The sequence below is a fragment of the Adiantum capillus-veneris genome, chromosome 23, assembly GCF_014529385.1.
Source record: "Adiantum capillus-veneris isolate H3 chromosome 23, ASM1452938v2, whole genome shotgun sequence".
Taxonomy (NCBI): Eukaryota; Viridiplantae; Streptophyta; class Polypodiopsida; order Polypodiales; family Pteridaceae; genus Adiantum; species Adiantum capillus-veneris.
In genome coordinates this window covers 107,624,587-107,633,562 of record NC_140953.1, presented here as the reverse complement: position 1 = coordinate 107,633,562, position 8,976 = coordinate 107,624,587, and positions in this window count along the sequence as shown.

The following is an 8,976-nucleotide window of genomic DNA, read 5'->3' as shown; positions in this document are numbered from 1 at the left end:
CAAGGTCACCTTCTTGCTTCTCCCTTCTCTACACTATGCTACTTATATACTTCCTATGCTCACTTATGCACACCCTACTCTTACCGCGGTATGGCATAATAAAGATCTACTTTCAAAGCCTCCATAATCTTGCTTCTTGACTAAAAAGGAAAATACATATATATACATATAAGTTGAAGATAGGAGTGAGCATTTGTTTGTTATGCAGCATATGTTGAACACTATGCTTGTTGATGTATCTCAAGGTGAGGATGTATGGTATGCCAAGATTTGGATGCTTTGAATCATCCAAACCTCGCTCACTTTTGGGGGGGTGTGGACTTGAGAGGGATTCCATAGAAAGGGTAAGGTTTCACATTCAAATCCAAAGATAATTTAATACCATGCATAGTTTTTTAGTGCCATCTCCAAGCTATTTAAAAGTGCTCTCTCTCTCTCTCTCTCTCTCTCTCTCTCTCTCTCTCTCTCTCTCTCACACACACACACACACACACACACACACAGGTACTATGAAATAGAAAAGTCAATATTACAACTACATACATTATGTTCAAAAAGCGTTGTGCAAGATACCAAACTCCAAATGACTATAAAGGTAGTACTCATTATCATTTAACACAACTATTTCAAACAAACTAAATACAATTGTTGTACCCTATCCTCATTTTTTGTTATCAATTGTAATCTCAACACATTTACACAATAATGAAGTAAAAAATGACTCCTTTTTACAATCACGAGACAAAAAATACTCATTCCTCTTGTAGCAAACATTGACATTTTGTAATGTCAGATTGGGCAATACATGCAAGAAATAATGAAGTCAAAAGAGAACGAAAACTTACATGTTGAATTTCGGTGTGCAAGCTATTAAATACAAGCACTCAAGGAGCTAAAGATACAAGCACTCAAGGTGAGATTTCAATAACAACCTTAGCAATGTGAAGATCCTAGAAAACAAGTAGTACTAGGCTCATGAGTACTCTCCCTGTGTGTGTGTGAGAGAGAGAGAGAGAGAGAGAGAGAGTGAGTTAGGTATATGGGAAATGTTAATTCGTTAACTCATTGTGTTGAAACAATTGAAGACAATGCAATAGTCTTCTCCTTTGGTAAGGAGAGTTCTAACAAATGCATAAGAGGATAATTTAATACCTTAAAAGATCCAAGAAAATATTATTTTGGTACAAACAAAAAACCACATAGAAGCTAATAGCAAGATCCATAACATTATTTAACACCCATTATATTTTCTATACAAAAAGGTGAGATTTCAATAACAACTTTAGCAAAGTGAAGATCCTAAAAAACAAGTGGCGCTAGGCTCATGAGTATTCTCCACAAAAGGAGAAGGGGAGAGAGAGAGAGAGAGAGAGAGAGAGAGAGAGAGAGAGAGAGAGAGATGTGGGGAATGTTAATTAGGTAACTCATTGTGTTAAAACAATTGAAAACTATGCACAATAGTCCTCTCCTTTGGTAAGGAGAGTTCTAACAAATGCATAAGAGGATAATTTAATACCTTATAAAATCCAAGCAAATATTATTTTAGTACAGACTGAAAAACATATATAAGTTTATAGCAAGATCCATTACATTTCTTAACACCCTTTTGTAGTATTTTCTATACAAAACTGCATTTTCAGCTCCTAGCTTTCTACCCCTCAACTCCTATACAAAATTCCTTATATAAGCTTTTAGCTTGCAAATTTGTGTTTAGCATCTCACTTAAATACTACGTCCCCGCAAGGGATCCCAACCGACAAGATTATAACACTTTCCTACTCTATACACTTTGATCACCCTCCTATGGTGATTGCATGTGAAGATGACATTGACATTTGGCCATGCTAACGATTCACAAAATATCTCACTATCATAGGTCTTTGCCATATTCAAGAGCTTAGTTCGTTGAATTGAAGGAACATCATCGAACCCTCTCTCTACTTGAGCATAATACCAATATCTTAGAGCATATAGCAACTTCTTGAATGAGGCATCAATGAAATATTGATTGTATAGCAACTTGCTAATGCGGATTCCTTTCTTGACCTCATCAATTCCAGTTAAAGGATCCCTTCGAGCAAATTGCTCGTAAGGGAAAACTCCTTTGAGCTTTGTTTTGGAGTACCCAATGGCCGTTGATGTCTCCATGAGGGCGGAATGACACTTGACAAAGCGGCACCTAGCTTTCATGAAGAATGTGGGGGAGACCTCACTAGATCTGATCAATTAGCACCTATAGAGAAGGAAACCTTAACCCTAATGCTCTACCCAAAGGAAAAAATAACAAAACACACAGAAAAACACACAAAAATTCACACGCACACCACACAAACAAGCAGCGGAAACAACAATCAACAAAACAGAGAAAAAAACACAAGCAGAGCAAGCAACAAAGACAAAAAACAGACAAAAAACAATCAAAGCAAAATCAAATAGAAAAAGAAGAGGGCCAAGCAAGAGCAATAGCTTTAAACTTTCCACTATGTTGTAGGCCCTCTCTTTTCATAATGTGAGTCAATATACAAGAACTTGGATGCTCCACATGAATGGACAGCTTTTGCCATGTGAAAGAGTCTCAAAATTAAGGTGAGGTACACCCAATCAGACCTTTATGAAGTCCCTGCGTCTAACCCTAACCCTAACCCTATCACTCCTCTCAAGGCGAAAACCCTTCTCTCAATCAGTCGGATTGCCAAAAACCCCAACCCTACGCCCCTCCTTCTCTAACCCTAACACTACCCTTCTGAAGGCGGCAACCCTCCTCTCAAGGCGGCAGCAGACTTGGGCGGTGGTCCGTAGATAGCAGCACCTTCTTCGCCGCTTCTTCTAACACTACCCTTCTCTCATGGCGGCAGCAGCACAACTCAGAGTGCCTTCTCTTGGTCGACGATTTGTAGCAACAGCATGGCTCAACTTGACACACCAGTCTTCCTGGGCAACACTTGTCAACTTGCTACCTTCTCATACGTGGGGGCTCTCCTGCTCGGAAGTCGCCTCTCCACCAACAGAGACTGGTAATGGTCTTTTAACTGCTTGCAATGATGTTTTGTTTACATGCGTCTTGAAAAAACCCTCTTTTCTTCTGCGTCTTGAAAAAACCCTCTTTTTCTTCTTCATTTGAGATGCAGCGTTTTCTAGACGAGTTGCCTGGGCTAGAGATTCTGTCCATTGCTTCCCTCCAAGATCTGAACAGATTGCAACAGGTAAGCTTATTGTCCATAATGTTGCCTCTCCCTCCAAACGTAAGGTTCTTGTATGATGTGTATTCTCATTGTCGAGCAGGTCCCGAATTAGAGAATGAAAATGGGTTGAATAGCTCCAAGATAAATGCAAAAATAAATGACAGGTTTCTCCCTCCCGCTGTCTTTCCTTTTTTTCATGCGCAAATAGTGTAAGCTCTACATAATCTAGATACTCATGTTGATTGTTTGATTGTACTAGAGGCTCTTTCTACCAGCAGAGATATGAAAAGTTTATTGAAGATATGGGCATTCGACAGATCTATGATTTTGATAAAGGTCTATTTATTCCAACGAGTGAACAAATCTACAGAGGTAAGCTTCTTGCTCAAATCTTCACTTCGCTGTGTGCTTGAATGGCCCTCCCAATGTATGGTCTGTTAATGATGTGTAGATACCGAAGTCAATGGACTGGATAGCCCAGATCTACATGGCGGGTTTATCCCCAAGATAAATGACAGGTTGTTCACTCTCTCTCTTGTGCTCTTAAGAAATTTTAGTTACTCATTTTGTTTGTTTGTTTGTACTAGAGACTTGGAGGATTTCTACCAACATAGAAATGCACAGTTCATTCAAGAGATGGGCGCTTTTTCGGACATGTTTGAAGACGAGTCCAGCCTACTAGCATCTTTGAGGTGTATTCGACGAGCAGCTACTGGAGAGACTGTGATCTTCGACTCGGATAAAGATCAGTTTGTCCCAATGGATTTCCAAACAGATCAAGATCTGCAAGCTGCTTTAGATGAGTCTTTCTAGGCTGTCTCAAGATGCAGATGTTAGTTGTTATTTAAAACTGTATATTATTTAGAACAAAATCTTTGAATGTTCTCATGATTGTATATATATATATGTATACATATGTTCTTAAATTATTGGTATTCTAATGAAGAGCAAAATTTTCAAACTGTCTATTGGTCCATCTCTTGAATTTGCTTGATATATTGATTTGACTAGTGCAGCGAGCAAGACCCTCGATACGTGAAGTTGCATATCTTCATGGTTTTCTGACTATTATAGAGGATTTGACTAACTGTTGTTAGCCGAACAGATAAAGGCGCTAATAGTGACTACTGAATTGTTGGTTTTTTACTCTCCTTTGATAATCCACGATACGCGAAGTTGCATATCTTCATGGTTTTCTGACTATTATAGAGGATTTGGCAACTGTTGTTAGCCGAACAGATAAAGGCGCTAACAGTGACTGCTGAATTGTTGGTTTTTTACTCTCCTTTGATAATCTGCCATGGTTCTAACTCTTCTGCCATGGCTCTATCTTGTTATAACGCATCGAGTGCACATGTAAATTGTCATGCATTCTGTGTGCATACGGATGGAAGGGTGCACACACTATATGCAGATGTATTTCCGTACCACTAGCAGCCTTATCTCATAAGGAGAGAATTGTTCACACTTGGATGCATCCCTTTGAAAGGGAGATGGGATTTACAGCAAGGGAGGGATGCACGCCCTTGCTAAACTCATGCATATGCATGATAGCAATGTATGAAAGTTGAGATGTATATTCTTAAGTGTGAATGTTGCTTAATAGTCTCCTAGCTGCTCCATTCTGTACCCTGCAGCATTTCGTGATGTTTGAGCATGAATGTTATTTTGCAGTCTGCATGCAGACCTCGTAGGGAGGGACGAGTGTGAATGTTGCATGCCTGCACAAGTGTGAATGTTGCTTGTACCTTGCAGCATGCAATTCTTCTACTCAGCGTGGCGCAGCTTAGTGTGCACCTCCTCTTAATGCCTCCTGTCCTTGCCAGCCACATCTAGCTGTGCCACCTAGATGTGGTTGGCAAGGGCACAGTATCTGGTTCTTGACAGAATTACGTGATGAGCTTTGCTTGTTTCTTGCCACCTAGATGTGGTTGGCAAGGGCACAGTGTCTGCTTCTTGGAAGAATTACGTGATGAGCTTTGCTTGTTTCTTCAGTTCTTGTTAACTCCATATTATTTGGACAACATTGTAGTGTCATTTTTGGCAGATTTGAGTTTGTAATGACTTGGAACAATGTCTTCATTCTTGATAGTTGAGATGTATGTATGGGCTGAATATTGATTCCAAGCTGTTTATTAATCACATACTTGAGTCCTAAATCCATGGACTTATCATCTTGGCCTTCCATTGATGCATGTGGCCGCTTGGTGGTGCCTCCTAATTCCTTATGCTCAGTTGATACGTCGATGCTCATGAATCTTGCTGATAGGACATTCCAATCAACAAGACTTTCCTCCGCCAAGGAGTTCTTCATGAAAGCTAGGTGCCGCTTTGTCAAGTGTCATTCCGCCCTCATGGAGACATCAACGGCCATTGGGTACTCCAAAACAAAGCTCAAAGGAGTTTTCCCTTACGAGCAATTTTCTCGAAGGGATCCTTTAACTGGAATTGAGGAGGTCAAGAAAGGAATCCGCATTAGCAAGTTGCTATACAATCAATATTTCATTGATGCCTCATTCAAGAAGTTGCTATATGCTCTAAGATATTGGTATTATGCTCAAGTAGAGAGAGGGTTCGATGCTGTTCCTTCAATTCAACGAACTAAGCTCTTGAATATGGCAGAGACCTATGATAGTGAGATATTTTGTGAGTCGTTAGCATGGCCAAATGTCAATGTCATCTTCACATGCGATCACCATAGGAGGGTGATCAAAGTGTATAGAGTAGGAAAGTGTTATAATCTTGTTGGTTGGGATCCCTTGCGAGAAGACGTAGTATTTAAGTGAGATGCTAAACACAAATTTGCAAGCTAAAAGCTTATATAAGGAATTTTGTATAGGAGTTAAGGGGTAGAAAGCTAGGAGCTGAAAATGCAGTTTTGTATAGAAAATACTACAAAAGGGTGTTAAGAAATGTAATGGATCTTGCTATAAACTTATATATGTTTTTCAGTTTGTACTAAAATAATATTTGCTTGGATTTTATAAGGTATTAAATTATCCTCTTATGCATTTGTTAGAACTCTCCTTACCAAAGCAGAGGACTATTGTGCATAGTTTTCAATTGTTTTAACACAATGAGTTACCTAATTAACATTCCCCACATCTCTCTCTCTCTCTCTCTCTCTCTCTCTCTCTCTCTCTCTCTCCTTCTCTCCTTTTGTGGAGAATACCCATGAGCCTAGCGCCACTTGTTTTTTAGGATCTTCACTTTGCTAAAGTTGTTATTGAAATCTCACCTTTTTGTATAGAAAATATAATGGGTGTTAAATAATGTTATGGATCTTGCTATTAGCTTCTATGTGGTTTTTTGTTTGTACCAAAATAATATTTTCTTGGATCTTTTAAGGTATTAAATTATCCTCTTATGCATTTGTTAGAACTCTCCTTACCAAAGGAGAAGACTATTGCATTGTCTTCAATTGTTTCAACACAATGAGTTAACTAATTAACATTTCCCATATACCTAACTCACTCACTCTCTCTCTCTCTCTCTCTCTCTCTCTCTCTCTCTCTCTCTCTCTCTCGGAGAGTACTCATGAGCCTAGTACTACTTGTTTTCTAGGATCTTCACATTGCTAAGGTTGTTATTGAAATCTCACCTTAGATTTATATGTTTTTGTATATGCATGTGTAATATTTTCATGGATCTTAAATGTGTTGTCCAATCTAAAATTACAAAGGTAAAGTAGTAATTATTGCTATGGGAGTCAAGTATCTTTAGCTCCTTGAGTGCTTGTATTTAATAGCTTGCACACCGAAATTCAACATGTAAGTTTTCGTTCTCTTTTGACTTCATTATTGCTTGCATGTATTGCCCAATCTAACATTACAAAATGTCAATGTTTGCTACAAGAGGAATGAGTATTTTTTGTCTCGAGTGTTTGTAAAAAGGAGTTATTTTTTACTTCATTATCAAGTAAATGTGTTGAGATTACAATTGATAACAAAAAATGAGGATAGGGTATAACAATTGTATTTAGTTTGTTTGAAATAGTTGTGTTAAATGATAATGAGTACTACCTTTATAGTCATTTGGAGTTTGGTATCTTGCACAACGCTTTTTGAACATAATGTATGTAGTTGTATTATTGAATTTTCTATTTCATAGTACCTGTGTGTGTGTGTGTGTGTGTGAGTGTGTGTGTGTGTGAGTGAGAGAGAGAGAGAGAGAGAGAGAGAGAGAGAGAGAGAGCTCTTTTAAATAGCTTGGAGATGGCACTAAAAAAATGTGCATGGTATTAAATTATCTTTGGATTTGAATGTGAAACCTTACCCTTTCTTTGGAATCCCTCTCAAGTCCACACACCCCCAAAAGTGAGCGAGGTTTGGATGATTCAAAGCATCCGAATCTTGGCATACCATACATCCTCACCTTGAGATACATCAACAAGCATAGTGTACAACATATGCTGCATAACAAACAAATACTCCTATCTTCAACTTATATATATATATATATATATATGTGTGTGTGTGTGTGTGTGTGTGGAATATATATATATATATATATATATATATGTATGTATGTATGTATGTATGTATGTATGTATGTATGTACATACATACATACATATATATATACATACGTATATACATATATATATATATATATATATATATATATATATATATATATATATATATATATATATATATATATATATATATATATATATATATATATATATATATATATATATATATATATATATATATATCCCTAGGGGCATTCTTTTATGTGGATTTGTGTGTGTGTGCATGTAAGAATGGCCCTTGGGCCATTCTTGCTGGTGTATGGACAAGCAAGAATGTCCCTAGGGCCATTCTTTTATGTGGATTTGTGTGTGTGTGTGCATGTAAGAATGGACCTTGGGCCATTCTTGCTGGTGTATGAGCAAGCAAGAATGGCCCTAGGGCCTTGCTTGTCCATACATTAGCGAGAATGGCCCTAGGGCCATTCTTGTTTTTTTTTAATAGTGTGTGTGTGAATGTACAGGCTAGAATGGCCCTAGGACCATTCTTGTTCGTCTATACACCAGCAAGAATGGCCCAAGGGCCATTCTTGTTGGTGTATGGATCCTTGTTCAAGCAAGAATGGCCCTAGGGTCATTCTTGCTGGTGTATGGACATGCAAGAATGGACCTAGGGCCATTCTAGGATGTACATTCACACACACACTATTAAAAAAAAACAAGAATGGCCCTAGGGCCATTCTTGCTATTAGAAGGTGGGTTTGTGTGTGTGCGTGTGCATGTAAGAATGGCCCTTGGGACATTCTTGCTGGTGTATAGACAAGCAAGAATGGCCCTAGGGCCATTTTGTTATGTGGATTTGTGTGTGTGTGCATGTAAGAGTGGCCCTTGGGCCATTCTTGCTGGTGTATGAACAAGCAAGAATGGCCTTAGGACCATTCTTGCTAATGTGTTGACAAGCAAGAATGGTCCTAGGACCATTCCTATTTTTGAAAGTAGGTGTGTGTGGGTGTGCATGTTATAATAGCCCTTGGGCCATTCGTGCTAGTGTGTGCATGAAAACTATGGCCCTTGGGCCATTCTTGTTGGTGTATGGATCCTTGGATAAGCAAGAATGGTCCTAGGGCCATTCTTGCTGGTGTATGGACAAGCAAGAATGGCCATGGGGCCATTCTAGCATGTACATTCACACCACTATTAAAAAAAAACTAGAATGGCCCTAGGGCCATTCTTGTGTTAGAAGGTGGATTTGTGTGTGTGTGTGTGTGTGTGTGTGTGTGTGCATGTAAGAATGGTACTTGGGCCATTCTTGCTGGTGTG